Source organism: Lolium rigidum, chromosome 5 (assembly GCF_022539505.1).
Source record: "Lolium rigidum isolate FL_2022 chromosome 5, APGP_CSIRO_Lrig_0.1, whole genome shotgun sequence".
In the NCBI taxonomy this organism is placed as follows: domain Eukaryota; kingdom Viridiplantae; phylum Streptophyta; class Magnoliopsida; order Poales; family Poaceae; genus Lolium; species Lolium rigidum.
The window spans coordinates 10858094-10876332 of record NC_061512.1 but is presented as its reverse complement, the minus strand read 5'-3'; positions in this window follow the sequence as shown (position 1 = coordinate 10876332).

The window sequence follows — 18239 nt, the reverse complement described above, 5'->3', positions numbered from 1 at the left end:
ATAGACTCAACGTTCACATACAACGGGTGTAAGCCATGTTGCACACGCGGAATACTTGGGTTTGCTTGACGAGCCTAGCATGTACAGACATGGCCTCGGGACAACGGAAACCGAAAGGTTGAACACGAGTCATATGGATGATATGATCAACATGTTGATGTTCACCATTGAAGCTACATCATCTCACGTGATGATCGGTTTTGGTGTAGTGGATTTGGATCGTGTACCACTTAACAACTATGAGGGATGTTGTATTAAGTGGGAGTTCATTAGTAATTAGATTAAAACATGAACTAATTATCATAAACATAGTCTAAGTAGTATTTTGAATTAATTTTGTAGTATTGGCATCCGTTTTTCTACCATGCGATAGTCTTGCAATTGAGATAGAAATACTGTTAAGTCTGACAAAAACTTTACGGACTGGTACCGTATTGTTAAAGAATCAAGAAATAATTAAGTCCTATTGCAAACTTTTAGTAAACCTCACATTGTTGAGTCAAAGAGCTATGGTTTCAATTAGTACCTAAAGTTATCTTGTCTCCGTCAAACTTGAAGTTCAAATTTGTTTGAAAAGTAAGGAGCTGAAAATTTAGTTTTCAGAAATAATCAAGGTATGAGATATATGTGATATCTAAGACCTTATTGCAAGATGATAGAATATAATTTGGTGAGATTACATGAACTCATAAGTTTTATGGGAATGTATGAAGGTTGAAGACGCCAGGCGTCACAATCCTCCAACTATTGGGGCACTAACGATATTCGCATATCCATGAAGTAATCATCCTTAGTATGCACCGTTGCTAAGACTCGTCGTTTCGAAGCATCTCGTGATGATCGGGTGTGATAGATTCTACGTGTGCATACAACGGGTGCAAGCCAGATTTGCACATGCGAATACTGAGGTTAAACTTTACGAGCCTAGCATGTATAGACATGGTCTCGGAAAGTCGTCATGAATTGATGGATAAAATTATGAGTGAAATTGTTCATCATATTACAAAGTTACTAATAGTGAAATCTGCAACACTTGTCATATGATGATCAACTTCAGAACCTCAAGATTATTGGTATTTGACCAACAAACCTAGAAGTTATTGATGTTGAAGTGTTTTTCTGAATAATGAGGAAAGCTAAAAGAGAAACTACAAAAGATATTTTGGCAGAAAGAAAAGAAAAGACTAGAAAGTCTAGCTCAGATGTATATAAATGATATACATGTTATGGATGTATTTCTCATTTGGTCACATAATGAAATTCTTGGGTATTTGTACCATATTGGTTGGTATGAAGTGTCATACAAAATAACGCAATACAAGAATACAATGGCCTAAGTGACTGATAAGGAATATGGTAATAATGCACGTCTGGAACATAATAAAGTGTTATTATGTTTGTCGTTGGCATTCTACCTAGCCCTTAGAATTTATAATAAAGAACTTAATAATTGTTATTTTGCTCTGGTCAAATGAAAACAATGAGTTGTTCAAATTATGACATTACTCCATGTACGATGGATAAGTTATTATGAATCTTAATGGTGAAAATACACATACATAACACTGACGCTAAAATGCCATAAGGCAAATGATTTGAATTCCACTTATTTGTGGAACCGCCATTTAGGTCATATTAGAAAGGAACGCATGAAGGAACTCCATGCAAATGGATTTTTTGAGTCACTTGATTTTTGAATCATTTGACGCTTGCAAATCTTTTCTAAAGAGAATGATTAAAATACCGTTCATAGGCCAAAAGTTGAACGAGCAACTAACTTAGTGGAAAAATACATGATGATGTATGTGGTTCATCGGGCATAGTTGTGTGCGGGAGATTCTTCTACTTCATGAAAACTTTCAACAATGAATTGAGTATATATATGTGGATATATTCAATAAGGAAGAAGTTTGAAACTTTTGAATGGATTCAAATAAACTTCAACATGAAGTGGAAATCATCGTAATAGAAAAATCAAATATCTATGATTGGATCATGGTAAAAATATTTGAATTACGAGTTTTAGCGAACATCTAAGAGAGTTATGAAATTGTTCTACAACTCACATTTCTTGGAGTATCATAATGAAGATATAGTATCCGAGATATGTATCCAAACCTTGTTGGATTAATGATGAGATAAAATATTATGACGCCATTATATTTTTGGGGATTATGCTTTGGAGACTACCGCTTTTACACTGAATAGAGCATCATCATGATCCGTTGAAATGACACCATACGAGTTATGGCATGGGTATGAAACCTAATAGTTATTTCTTAAATTTTGGTATGCATAGCATAAGGTAAATAAAGTTTACAACCAAAATCGGATGTATGTCTTTGTTGGTTATCCCAAAGAATTAATTGGGAATTCTTTCCACTATGGAGACAAAGACAAAAGTGTTTGTCGATGTTTCTTACTTATTTCCAAGAAATTGTTTTTAGCGAAGTATTTGAGTGGGAGGACAATAGAACTTGATAAGGTTTATGAACCTGAGCATAATGATCAGAGTAGCGCAACATTGGAATTGGTTCCGGAAGCGGCCACGACGATCATGGCTCCCATGACTACAAAGTGTTTTAGTCATGGAGATCAAAGTACATATTGAACCTTGTAGGTATGGTTTACTTTGTGATCAAATAAATGATTTGTGGACAAAGGATTGATTTTGAACAATGATAAACCAACTACAAACAAAGAAGTTATGATGGGCCCTGACTCCGTTAAAATGGCCATGCGCCATGAAATCCATAATAGATGAATACTTTTTGAAAGTAAATGGATCTATAGACTTGGATGAAATATTATTAAAGAAGCTCGACTTGTCGAAAAATTGTTTACGACAAAGTTCAAAGAGTTGACTACGATAAGATTAGATCTTCCGTAGCAATGCTGATAGTCTATGTGGTTTATTCTAGTAATCACTACATATTTCTTTATGAGATATGCTAGTAGGATAGCAAAATATATTACTTAACAGAAGTTTGTATTAAAGGTGTATACAAGATACAACCAAGAGTTTTGCTAGTCCGTAGAATACTAGATAAGAATACAAACTTCAATTGGATGAAGTGAGTATTGCGGAGTTGGAATCTTCACCGGATGAAATAGTCAAATAGTTTTTGATTTCATCAGAAACGATGAAGGTGCTTGCATTTGCAAGAAATTAAGTGGGAGCGCTGAGACATATTTGTAATACTTTATGTAGCTGACATATCGTTGATTATAAATAGTGTAATTAGATGAGTTGAAACACATGAGTGATTATAGATCACGTATAATATGTACATAATCAGATGTCCTATGCTCTAAAGTGTTATGAGCATATACCAGAATGATTCATGTGATGATCATTGGACAACAGTAAGAATATCCTTGAGTACTTCAGAAGAATCAAGGATATATAAATATATTTTTGTATGGGGTAATGACAAACAAATCGCTGTAAAATGTTGCACCGATATTAGTTTGGTCACATATAAAAATGAATTTCAAATCTAAATTAGGCTAAGTGTTGTTTAAAAGGTAGCACAATGCTAGATTTAGAAGAGTTCTAAAATGTTGTGACGGATTCTACAAAAGAAGGCAGAATATGTCATTGTTTTGACAATGACTGAGGATATTAAGTCAAGAGGTTCTTTGAGAACTTGGTGTAGTTTCGATAGTGTCAGAACTTTGAAGCTATATTGTGTTTGACAATATTAGTGACATATTTCAGACCGCGGAATTAAGGTTCCACCAGAAGACCAAACATATTTAATGCCGACTCATTTGGAAAATGAGTGATGCGTGAAGACGCAAATGAATTGCAAAATACATACGTTTCTGAGTGTGTCAGAACCGTTGACTAAAACCTCTCCCGTGAGCAAAACATGATAAAGCACCGTAAGACCAAGGTGTTATATCTTTACATATATAAACTAGATTATTGACTCTAGTGCAAGTGGGAGATCGTTGGAGATATGCCCAAGAGGCAATAATAAAAGTGGTTATTATATATCTTTATGTTTATGATAAATGTTTATATACCATGCTATAATTGTATTAACCGAAACATTGATACATGTGTGTTATGTAAACAAACAAAGAGTCCCTAGTAAGCCTCTTAACTAGCTTGTTGATTAATAGATGATTAGTTTCATAATCATGAACATTGGATGTTATTAATAACAAGGTTATATCATTGTATGAATGATGTAATGGACACACCCAATTAAGCGTAGCATAAGATCACGTCATTAAGTTATTTGCTATAAGCTTTCGATACATAGTTACCTAGTCCTTATGACCATGAGATCATATAAATCACTTATATTGGAAAGGTACTTTGATTACATCAAACGCCACTCGCGTAAATGGGTGGTTATAAAGGTGGGATTAAGTATCCGGAAAATATGAGTTGAGGCATATGGATCAACAGTGGGATTTGTCCATCCCGATGACGGATAGATATACTCTGGGCCCTCTCGGTGGAATGTCGTCTAATGTCTTGCAAGCATATGAATAAGTTCATAAAGAGACCACATACCACGGTACGAGTAAAGAGTACTTGTCAGGAGACGAGGCTGAACAAGGTATAGAGTGATACCGATGATCAAACCTCGGACAAGTAAAATATCGCGTGACAAAGGGAATTGGTATCGTATGTAAATGGTTCATTCGATCACTAAGTCATCGTTGAATATGTGGGAGCCATTATGGATCTCCAGATCCCGCTATTGGTTATTGGTCGGAGAGAGTTCTCAACCATGTCTACATAGTTCGCGAACCGTAGGGTGACACACTTAAGGTTTGATGTTGTAATAGTAGAACTTGAATATGGAATGGAGTTCGAGCTTTTGTTCGAAGTCTCGGATGGGATCCCGGACATCACGAGGAGTTCCGGAATGGTCCGGAGAATAAGATTCATATATAGGAAGTCATTTTATATGTTTGAAAATGATCCGGTGCATTTATGGAAGGTTCTAGAAGGTTCTAGAAAATTCCGGAAGAAAGCACTTTGGAAGGCGGAGTCCCGGAGGGACTCCACCACCCATGGCCGGCCAACCCTAGAGGGGAAAGTCCAAGGTGGACTCCCCCCAAGGTGGCCGGCCACCCCCCCTCATGGAAAGGTGGGAGTCCCACTTGAGGTGGGAATCCCACCTTGGGTAGGTTTCCCTACACATGGAAGGTTTTGGGTTGGGGTCTTATTCGAAGACTTGTACACCAACTCTTGGGTGTTCCACCTATATAATGAGGGCCAAGGGGAGGGGGCCGGCCACATAAAAGCCATAGCTTGGCCGCACCCCATAGTGGCCGGCCACCCCCTCTCCCCAAACCCTAGCCGCCCCACTCCTCCACCTCTCCCGCAACGCTTAGCGAAGCTCCGCCGGAGTTCTCCATCGACACCGCCACCACGCCGTCGTGCTGCCGGATTCAAGGAGGAGCTACTACTTCCGCTGCCCGCCGGAACGGGGAGAAGGACGTCGTCTTCATCAACACCGAACGTGTGACCGAGTACGGAGGTGCTGCCCGATTGTGGCACCGTGATCAAGATCTTCTACGCGCTTTTGCAAGCGGCAAGTGATCGTCTACCGCAGCAATAAGAGCCTACTCTTATAGGCTTTGGAAATCTTCAAGGGTGAGTCTCGATCATCCCCTCGTTGCTCCCGTCTTCTAGATTGCATCTTGGCTTGGATTGCGTTCTCGCGGTAGGAAATTTTTTGTTTTCTATGCAACGAATCCCTACAAAATGTGGACCCCGGTCCATTCTTTTACATCTGAATACATTCTACTGCAATCTCTATTTTTACTGTTCTTTGCAAACAAACACCATCTTCCACTCGATACGTTTAATCCTTTGTTTTCAGCAAGCCGGTGAGATTGACAACCTCACTGTTACGTTGGGGCAAATTACTTTGATTGTGTTGTGCAGGTTCCACGTTGGCGCCGATTTCACTGGTGTTGCGCCGCACTACATTCCTCCACTAGCAACCTTCACGTGCTTCTTGGCTCCTACTGGTTCGATAACCTTGGTTTCATACTGAGGGAAACTTACTGCTGTGCGCATCATACTTTCCTCTTGGGGTTTCCAACGGACGTGTACATCTACGCGCATCACGCACCTAGACTCGGGGGCTACTCCCATCGGGAGCGCTGACGCGCACCCGATAGAAGAGAATAATACAAATAGAAGGAAAGCAAGAATGATCAAGGAGAAGAACTTCGGAAGAAGACATGCTTCAGTCTCTACCCGAACTATGTTCGGCTAGACACTCGGGGGCTACTGACGTGGGCATTACCCTCCGGGTAACATATTGCTCTACCCTATACGGTCCAGATGGAGGCCCATGAAGGTACCCGATGGCAAGATGGGCCACTAGGATGGTGCGGCAGAGGATTACTTGAAGTACAAGACACGGAAGAAGCCGAAAGATTAGAAATAGATCTACTGTAAACCTATTCGTACTCGGTTAGATCTCTCGAGACCTGACCTCCTATATAAAGGCCAGGAGGGGGGCTGCCGAGGGGACACAATCAATCTTAGCGAACTTAGCCAACATAAGCTTAGACCTAGGTTACCCTAGTACTCAGCCATCTCGACGAGATCTCAGCCGAACTATTCGGCACCCCATTGTAACCCATTGTCTTCATAATCAAGACACAGACAGGCAGGACGTAAGGGTTTTACCTCATCGAGGGCTCCGAACCTGGGTAAATCGCTCTCCCCGCTTGTCTGTATACCGATGTCTCATGTCAGCTTGCAGGATTCCGTCAACCCTAAGCCCCTATCGGAGGGCATTGCCGAGGAGCACCCTCGACAGGGGCCATATTAAAGTTTCGCACTGGGCCCCGGGTTTCCCGGCCCGGCCCTGACTCTTAGGTACGCTAAGTTGTAAGTGCAACTTAGATCATTTCACCTTTCACAAGTTCCTAGAGATTGCCTGCAGTTTTGCAACCCATGTCCTGCAGTCCGTTTGTTTCTGTTACTCGCATAGCTAGCTTTTTTTTTTTCAAACAAGGCAAGACTTGCCATTTTCATTGATAAAGAAGAAGACGGCCGATTTATTAACGGGAAAACCGGCCAAAAACCGATACAAATGCACCAATATCGTCATGGGAGATGACAATATTGGGCACAAACCCCCGACCGACCTGGCCAAATGCCAACAGTCGGCCACACACGCCAACGAGAGACAACTCCGACTTGGCCGTCGAGCATCACAAGAGAACTATGCTGGGCTTGCGCCGACCGAATCATCCACCACACCACCGGTTGCTGGTCATCGTTGCCGCAGGGGCACCCTCCACCGTAGCTCTGACTCCACAGCTCCACAGCGAAGCACGGGAAGACCCGTCGGCTATCGAAGCCCAAGCCGCGACCCAAACTCTTCTTGATGCCTCATCGTTGCCAAACTGCCCGTAGCGCCCCCAGCAAGGCAACTCAGCAACCATCCATCCTCGAGTCCCCAGGACGAAGCCCACTCCGAGACGATGCCCTCAACAGGGAGAGAGACGCAGAAGCGCCTCCATCATCCGATCCCAAGAATCTGAGGTTTCCCTCCGGAGGCAGAACTCCGAGGTGACGATAGGAGCCCTGGACGACGCTTCCAAGAAAGTCAACGGCACCCATAGGTGTCGCCGTCGCCAGTCCGAACCAAAGCCCGGACAAGGATTTCTCCCAGGATCCTTCACCTCGAACCACCCGAGCTGCCAGGCGACGACCTGCAACCGCACATCCGCAACCAAGAGCGCCACAGCACCGCCTCCCTGCCGCTGCCAAGCACCAACGGATCCAAGATGGATCGAACTGGGCCAGCAGCACAACCACCCAGTCCACCACCTCTCCAACCGACGACGCCGCAGCCGCCGCACCGCCGACCTGGCCAGACGCAGGGATTGGAGCCTGGGGCTCCAGATCCGCGACGATGGAGGCTCCCTGGGCCAGCCGGTAGCGACGCCACCCCCGTGGCCGAAGATGCCGCCCCCATCCGCGGGGACGCGCCGCAACACATCACCGCGGCCACCACCCGAGCTCCCGCCACCGAAGCGCCGTCGGCCCGTCCGGGGCCGCCGCCCCGGCCTCCACGCGCCGGGCAGCCCGCCGCCGCCTCACCCGGCAGAGCCAGCCACCAGCGCCGCGTAGGAGAGAGAACCCCCACCACCTTCGGCGGCGGAGGGACACGGAGGGGGGCACGGGGTTGGGGGCTAGGGTTTCCCCCTGGCGCCGCGTGAGGAGCGACGCGAGGGGGTCGGGGGCCGTTACTCTCTTTCTTTAAAAATTTGGGTCCAAGCCACCCATGTCCTACCAAGAATCTTATAATCTGGGCGAATATGTGCAGGGTATATAGGCCTGCAAATCTGTGCGTGGCATGGCAAATGGTACACTCTGTACGGCTGCCCAGATGTCTATGCTTGAGGAGAGCTTGCTGTCGATTCAGAAAAAGGCAGCAGGTTCCGAAGAGAGTGTGGCCCTCCTAAAGAGAAGCACACGGAAAGAGAGAGGCGGCAGTTTGCATATGTGCGTGCGTCCGTCTGACAAAAGCCATCGGCTAACTTTGGATTGGTTAGTTTTCTTAGGTGTGTGTGTCATTCTGACAACTGCACGTACCATTTTCTTTTTGCCAATCAGACACAAGAGCTTACCTAACCTGACGTGTCCATGCACGCACCGGATTTTAGACTCCGAGCAAATTTTTGCTCTATTATGAATTGCTAGATATATTCTCTTCCCTTCGTACGATGGTGTTTTGGAACATAGGAGCATATGCTCCCTCAATTTTTAAATGCATCTTACATACATTTTGAATTTTAAAAATTGAAACAAAAAATTTGCACGTACATCTTCATCATGTGCTGCCCGTTCACAAAATCGTTTCATAAAAAATCTATTTATCATGTAACGTTTGTAAAAAAGACAAAATTCGGTGCTAAAAATAATGCTTTTTACAAGATAAATTTTCTCTTTTTTACATAGACCACACAAAATATTGGTTTTTCGTGAAACTTGACGAATACACATATATTATGGAGATGTACATGTAAAAAAATTATTAAAAAAATTTGACACTTCAAAATATGATTTTTTGATAGAGGAAGCATACGCACCTGGGAGCCGAATTGAATTTCCGTTAAGGAAGTGTCTATTTAGCAATCGACTGATTTTAATTTGTCATAAGTTAATTTTCTTTCAATTATATGATGACATGTGCCATGAGGAAGCATCCCTCGAACCCTTGGATGATATCATTAACAAGCTTTACAGATGTGCTCTGGTTCAATTTGCTAGCTTTAATTAGCAATAAGCAAACAAATTGGAAAAGAGACAAAATCCATTATACAAGGACCAAATTTACAGTGTTGTTTGTCCAAAATAACATGGTACATTCCCAGATTCCACCCGGGAGCTACAGGGCACTTTCGCTGATTTGTTTTTATTTAAGCGACTTATTAATCCATTTAACCTTACGTTCAATATCCCTACATCTCTCATTGACGGGCTCGACAGTGGCTGGGAGGTGCACGACAATGTCCTCAAGACCTCAACATGCTTCGCGTGTCTTCTCCAGCAGCGGTGTGTGTTCTTCGGGTGCTGCAATGATGTCAGTAGGAAGACAACTCCATGGGCAACATGCAACTTCAGGGCCTGATCCGGCTGGTGGGGACCACTATGGAGGATGATGGGGCTACGTCGTTGAGGATGTGGTCGACAAATGTGCGAGATGGCTGCAAGACTGAATCTATTCAACCTTATGTCGAGAGCCCTCCCTCCCCCATGGTCGTGATTGAAAGAGGTCTGACAACGGCTAGAAGCTGGACTACGGTGTCCTCAACATGCTTGTGGTGTCTTCTCAAGCGGTGTGGCACTAGGCTATTTTAGTGTCGGGATTAGGCTAGTGAGATATCATCAATGGTTGACAAGTTGATGGCAGTGAAGGGAGGCTTCGACGACAAGTATGCACGTCCTCCGGGTGTAAACACATGATTCCGCATCCATGCAAGGTCATGCAATGTCGATGTGCATGTGCCGTGTTCTTGTTGAATGTTTTCTCGAAACTCAGATTCGTGGATAAAATCCTAAGTTTGACCTTTGGTTAGACTTGTCAACATTGGCACGAGCGACGATCCTGTGTGTAGACTTTTGCCTAGAAGTAACTTCGTTGTTCATTCTTAGTATGTCATAAAGTTCGTGGTAGGATTGTGCAAATACTGTGGCGATACAGATCTACTTTTGATGACCTCATTTTTTCTATTAACTTGTCCAACATTCACGCATGGCTTTTCGATTGGTATTGTTAAATAATCAAAAATATGTGGCCATACGTGTGCAGCAATGGAGCTGCCATGCATTGGGGTCAGCTGACCCAGTGATTTTTGGAGAACTCTTAAATAATTAGTAACAACCGGCCACTACTATTTTGTATAAGATGACACCATTGATTTATAGACATTGTAGAGCTAGGGATGGCAATGGAGCCCCGTTTCCCGCAAACCTGTGGGAAATTCATCTATTAGGGTACGAGTATGAGAAATTTTCATCCCTGTAATTTAAAATGTGGTTGGGGACTAAAAGGGCTCCCCATCCCCGTTCCCGCTATCCCATGTTATAATTGTATATACATATAAATTGTTATCTTTTTATATGAAATATGTTACTCCCTCCGTTCCATTCTATAGTGCCTATAGATTTTTGGCATTTGTTTCAGAACATAAGGTTATAGCTTGGCTTTTTTTTTAATTACCCCCTCTACCGGTTAGCTCCCACACGACATGCATGAAAAAAAATCCATACAAAAAGGAAAAAATTAATTGAGATTCCTAATGCATGATCCCAACGATTCCTTAGATTTAGGAAGCTTTGTTTTTCTTTTCTTAATAGTAGAACCTGGCTGCACATATATGGAGAGTCAACTAGAGAGATTTGTGGGATTTGTTATGTTAATTTAGTAAGTTATCGATTTCCCTCATTTTACTCTGATCTCAAATCGTTAAATCAGGGGTCTTATGTAAAGAATACTCTTGCGCTAATTTCCGTGCCAAAAAAACTACAGGCACTATAGAATGGAACAGAGGGAGTATAATATTGTGTCAGTTGTAGTATATTTCAATATTATTTAACATATGGTACTAATTTATTGTCATTGTATCTCATACGTATTATAAAGTAGCTTATTTCTATGTGCAAACTATATAAATTCATAAAATTATGAGAATATTATTTAAATTTGGCTTCTTAATGGGGAATCCAGCCCCGCCCCGAACCCGGCGGGGATGAGGATGGGGAAAAGTTTCCCCGAACACTAAGTAGGGGTGGAGGTAAGATGGGACTACCCGATGGGGAGCAGACCCGTTGCCGTTATTCCCCAACGATTTTTTTCCTAGCTTCCTCCCTGCATGCATGCATTTATCGACAACTGAGCAGGGTCATTCTCCTGTTTTTTCCGAAAATAAATTATGGAAGGTAACAATGTGAGAAAGTTTGCACTACAATTATGGCGTGGGCAAAGAGACTATACGACATGCCTGACTGGTAATACAGCTTAGCTAGGGCGTAGGTGAGGGAGTGATTATTTTTTAAGTCAAGAGAGAGAGAAAGAGAGTGAGTGAGTGAGAAAATGGAGGGAAAGATAGGCACATGAAGTATCTTTCTGGTCCTATGATAAATTAAAGCGCCATGGTCGTCGCCAGCCGTTATCATCTTGTGAGTTTCTGAGAAAGCAGGATCGGGGCGTACTGCCCGAAGCACCGCCAGGGCGTACTCCCTCATCTCGGAGCTGTCTGGGAATGTTAGTTTAGTTGGCGCGCGTACTTGCTTTTCGCACAGGCCGGCATGCGTCCAAGATCACTGCGTGCACCCGAACCCTCATGTGTCCCCCACGAGAGTACGTATAAAAAAAGCCCAAACCACTGCATGCTTTCCTTATTTGGATTCCAGTTTCACCTTAACACTGCAGCAATTCTATTGACTGGAGTAAGTACATTTTCTTCTTTCAAAGAGCCTTGAAGAAATTATTATTAGGACGTACACTTGATCCGGACTCTGCACTTGCTAGCTGAAATGCATTAGCGAAAACAATATACTCTCGATTGTTTGATTGGTAATGCACTATATATAGCAGAAAACTCCAATTATTATTTTATTCGAAAATGGTAATTTAACTTGTGATGTTGTCACATTCAAATCGCAGTGTGGACCTTTTCTATTAAAAAATGCTGATATGTTAGATATTTTAGAATTTTGATACTAATGCAGTTTTTTCATTTGTCCGAAAATTTCAGATATGAGATATGCAAGATTTCTTCACTATGACGTATGAAACTTGTCTCAAACTCTCAATTAGGTAATCATTGTGAACTCTCCAATCCCTTGAAGCATTTCTGAATACTTGTCCAATGACTAGATGTAGCCGGTTCTAAGATACGGTCGAAATCGTGCGTCAAGGTGTTTGAATGCCACTGTCAACTTATTTTAATTCAAAACTTGCATGGTATGTGACATGGGCATACCAAAGGGATATGTTGCATATATACCCCTGGTTTATTATTGTAGCCGAAGGCCCATGGACTTGAAGCTTTGGAGGTCCAGGAAATTGGAGATGTTCGAATTAGGAAAGTTCTAGTCATTATAGAAGTTTGTATTAACATCTGGAAAAGCTCAGTGCGGACCGAAAGATTGTACTTGTACGACACGTTGTAACCTTCGGTTTCTCCTCCTATATAAAGGGGACGCTGAGGTCGAATGAGGGATCGAATCATTGTAACCCTAACCACCGTAATATTAAGTTGAGCATCTTTGTTCGGCTGAAATATTTGAGATCTACATGCCCTCTACTTTCTACGAAACCCTAAGTCTACAATCCGTAGGCATTAACGAGTTAAAACCTCGTCAATTGGCGCCGTCCGTAACGAGTTAATACCTCGTCAGTATGAGAGCATCTCCTTCACGGGCATGGGATCCCAGCCCCAGCATTGAGGAGTGCGGTTATGAACATAAAGCTTGAAAGCTCGACCCTGAATTAACAAATCTCTCAACCGGTCAGGATTACATAAGGCCCTCCGTACAACACACCACCACATCACACCACACCATACCGGCTAAACGATACAAGGGAACACTCTGAGAAGCTTACAACACTACGCTACAGCACAAGCACTCCGACTTGCAGAAACGAAGACCGCAGCTCATCAGCCCCAAGGACACCAACCAGCGTGGCACGACGAGGCGCTGCCAGGAGCAAAGAGGAGGTCTTGAACGAGGAGAAACCGAGACAAAGAGCACCGAAACGACCATCATGCTCCCATGCCGAAGAGGGCCCCTACCCTCTCGCCATGGCTCGGAGGCATCGAACCATCGGACATGAGAGAAGCTCACCCCAGAGATGGAGAGGTGTTAGGGAGAACCAAAGACATCCTGGACCACGACCACCATGACAAGAAGAGCACACCTCGCCGGCCACACATCCGCCGTCCTTGAAACCTAGAGCAACATGGAAGCCACCGGGCACAACAACAAAACAAGGGCAGTGGCCAACAAGGCCCAAAGCTCCCACCTTCGTCTCCCCACCCAAACCTCGAATCTCCCTAGGCGACGCCTCCAGGGAGGTCACCACAGCGCGTACACGCCGCCCAATCGAGGGAGATGGGTCGGGGTGGAAAGAGGAGGTCACAGCGGCACCTCCAAGGAGGAACATGGCACCCAACGTTGCTGAGCCGGACCAGCCGGCCTAGAGTTTCCCTTGTCCCCGAACAGCCCACCGGTGGTGACGACGCCACCTTCAGCCGGAGCAAGAGCGAGAGGGGAGGCGCAACTACCTTGATCTTGGCGCGGAACGAGGTCCATGCTGCCGTCGACAACCGCCGCGGCCTCACCTCCAACGACGTCGAGGGTGACCACCAGAGCCGCCCCCCACGACTCTTGCCGCAGTGCACCGTCGCCACACCGCTAGAGGCCGCCACCTCAATCTCGAGCCCCCACCGGGGAAGCCGCTGGACTCGCCCACCTGCGAAGGGGAAGCCCGTCGAGCTGCCGCCTCGGTCTTGGCGAACCCCGCGCGGAGATCCTTCATCTAGCAACCGCCGTAGGAGCCGAGAGCTCGTATCCCCGCCGCCCTCTTCACCGGCGTCATGATGTTAGCCCGATGGCATCTCTGGGGGGCGACGAGGCCGGGGGAGAGGGGGAGGTGGGCTGCGACGGCGCAGGTTAGAGTTAGGGTTTCGCCTCCCCAATCGCCTGGAGGAGGCGACGCGAGGAGCGAAACGGTCACCAGTTGAAGACAGATAGTTCCATTAGGAGTGCGGTTCTGTGCGGGCTGATGATGGTTTGGCCAGTTCCGAACCAAACTGTGCGCAGGCTTAATCACACAGGCACGTACTTGGTTGATACTACGTTGTTGACAATAAGATTCACATGTACTTGATAGCATAACTAGTTAGGCTAACATGAACTGCATAGATACCAGGGCTCCAGGAGCAATCCCAGTGAAAAGAACAAGCACACAGTGATTCAAGATGAATCTAAACATCATTCTGATAGGGTGAAGCCTGCATACCGGGGGCAATACAAGCCCAAATATCCGACAAATCTCAGTTGGGAACAAGATTAGTAATAAAACAAGCTAGATTCTTCAACCTTGAGCCAAGACGACTATTATTATTCTCGCATTGAAAAGAAGTAGACACGACGATTTCATACGAGGAAGATGCAGCATCTACCCTGCCGATTGTTTCGTCGATCACTCCTTGAGCAGGCAGGCGATGGCGTCGAGCAGGATGCCGAACACAAGCGTCACCACAGACGCGTAGAGGATTTTCTTCCCGGCGGCTCCACGCTCGCGGGTGTTGTAGGAGACCCAGATCGCGCCCAGCAGCTGCGCCAGGCTAGCTACGAAGACGGCTGCTATGGCGAGGAGGTACGCCACCTTGTAGCTGTCAGCGGTAGAGGCTGAGACCTCACGAACACCTTTCTTTATGGCTGCGACGATGGCTGTTCCTTGACTGCCAATGGTTAAAATGATTACCTCCGTAAGGTTGCCTCCAGGGCCGCCGCCGATGACCTCCCTCTGCCCCACAACGGGCGCCTGCACGCCGTCTGCGTTGGCAACCCCAGCGCTGCCGCCGTCGACCTCCTCCTCCACGCCGGGTGCGAGAATGTTGAGAGCCAGATAACGGGAACTCTCCACCGCTTCAGCGCCGTTGCCGAGGACACCTTCCCTGACGCCGACGGTGCCCTGCGCCTCGACGCGGGACAGGCCGGGGCCCTGTACGCCAACGCCAACATGGTCGAAGGCCGCCATGGCGTCAGCACCGCTACTGGGGAGACCTTCCCCGACGCCGACGGTGCCCTGCGCCTCGACGTCGGAGGCGTGGGGAAGCGCAGCGCCGACGCCGGCGACCTCCTCGTCCTCCCCCTCCACGGCGGCCGCCAGGATGAAGGCAGCCACATGGCTGAAGGTGCTGATGAGGGCGCCCATTGCTAGAGCTAGACGATGGTGCAGCTCTTTGGATTCGCTTTTAAGCAAGTATACAAACTGATCTAATAAGAAGGGAACGAACTAATTTACTATGCGCAAATTTTTCCTCCTCCAGTGACCGCCCGCGTCGAGGACGTCGTAGTAGCTTTTTTGCATGTGCTTTGCCACGTCGCATGCTTTCCAGTTCCACATCGGACGGCATATGTCGTCAAGTGGGATGAATTAAAATGGGAAATAGTCCATTTCAAACCCTACATTCATAGAGGTTCAGCGGTTTAAACCCTAAAATCCGAATCCCTGTCACTCATGTGATTAGAAAAATAGATTTCAAAATTGCTACTCTCACTACCGTTATTGGCCCACCTGTCATATCTATCTCCTACCTCTATCGCCCCTCTCTCTTAGCGTCAATGTAGGAGGCCCCGCGCAAAGCAGCACGCCGGTTGTTCATGGGCTCACTGCACCGTGTGAGGGAGCACTACAACAAAACGTCGCTGAACATAGCAAGCGCCCGCCGTCCTGGGACATCATCCAGTGATGCCTGGCCAAGATCTTGCAGCGGCTCCGCATGGCCACGAGTCTAGCACCGTGGCGACTCGATGATGTCTACGCACGTTTCTATTCTTGTAGACAGTATTGGACCTCCAAGTGCAGAGGTTTGTACAACAGCAGCAAGTTTTCCTTAAATGGATCACCCAAGGTTTATCGAACTCAGGTAGGTAGAGGTCAAAGATATCCCTCTCAAGCAACCATGCAATTACGATACAAGATGTCTCTTGTGTCCCCAACACACCCAATACACTTGTCAGGTGTATAGGTGCACTAGTTCGGTGAAGAGATAGTAAAATACAAGTACTATGGATGATTATGAGTGATAATTGCAGTCTGGAATAAAAATGGCAGCAAGCAAACATGTAGCAAAACTAGTTGTAAACGGTATTTCAATGCTTGGAAATAAGGTCTAGGGATCATACTTTCACTAGTGGACACTCTCAACAATGATACCATAATTGAATACATAGATATTATCACTTCACTACGCTACTCTGAACCACTATCCAGTTTGATAATAAACACAAATTCATTGTGTAGGTCTGCATAAGCATTCCTTAAAGTTCACATTCCCAATCTATATACACCTCACGCTGTCACTTTGAGCATACAAAGATGGTACTAACTAGTCACCACAATTCATAAGTATTTCTATAAATTAAGCATAAGAAAACAAACACGGTGTGCACACTGTCACCTTCACCCCGTTGGACAAGGTGTCCCCGGAGATCACATAATAAAATCACTTGAGTACCACAATAGTTGAAGCATAACATCTATTTATTCAACTAGATTACAAAGCTCATAATCACATAAAGATCATACGTGGAGAGATAGATAGACCACATAGCTACCGGTAAAGCCCTCAGCCTCGGGGGAGAACTACTCACTCCTCATCATGGGAGTCATCAACGGCAATGGAGATGGCGGTGGAGTCGATAGAGATGGCTCCGAGGGAAATTCCCCGTCCCGGTAGGGTGCCAGAACAGATACTTCTGTCCCCCGAATCTTGTCTGCGACGGCGGTGGAGCTATAGAACTTTTCGTGGATGGAGGCCGATTCCTCTAGGGTTTTTGCATCGGAAGGCTTCTTATAGGCCGAAGGGCAAGGTCGGTGGAGGCTAGGTGGCCCCAGACCACCCATAGGCGCGGGCCAGGGCCAGGCCGCGCCTAGGCATGGTCTGGCCAGCCTTTGGCTCCCCTTCGCCTCTCCTCCGGACTTCGTCTTCGTTACGAAAAAATAATATCTTCAGCTTTTGTTTCGTCCAATTTCGAGAATATTTCATGTACAAATTTTCTGAAATACAAAACGAACAGAAAAAAGGGAACTGGCACTGTGGCATGTTGTCAATAGATTAGTGCCGGAAAATGCATAAAAGTGTCACGAAGTGTAAACAAAACATATAGCAATTGGTGTAAAGCAAGCATGGAGCATCAAAAATATAGATACGTTTGCAACGTATCAACATCCCCAAGATTAACTCCTGCTCGTCCTCGAGTAGGTAAGTGATAACAAAAATAATTTTTGAGGTGACATGTAATCAATACAATCTTGATCAAGTTATTGTCAAGCATTGTGAGCTTGGATCAAAGTACTCTAAGCATAGACATGATAGATATAATTCTAACAATATAACTTAGAAACTATGTTACAACATGAGAAGTAACTCAAACAAAGGATCATGAATAATAGTGCACTGAAAACAACTATTTTTATTATGAGCATAGATAAAACATAACAAAATGGTACTCAACATGTCCTTTATGAAGTAGCAAAACATAAATGTCAGTACACCTTTAAAGTTTAAAGGGTGACTAGATACAAGTAATTTGAGAACAAGCAATAGCATAAGCATAAATCAATCAATAATAATTTTCGGACTATGCACATTGCACTAAGAATGACAACTACGCTCTCTTAATTGGTGCATAAAGCAGAAGATGAAGAATCAACATAAAAGTAAAAGAGAGACTCTTTGCAGAGTAAGCAAGATTAATAAGTTTTATAAACCTTCCAAAAAATTTGGTACTCATTAGCTTTGAGCTCTCATTTCCCCTATCATAAACATCTTGAATGGTTAAAGTTAACGTAAGGCAAATATGAGCTATATGCTTGACAACTCACAAGTTCAAAATCTCATGCCCCTTAAATACGAGTACCTAAACCTCATGCTACTCAACCTTAAGTCCCAAATAAGTTTCTTGTCATTGTAAGTATACATGTATGATCGAGAAT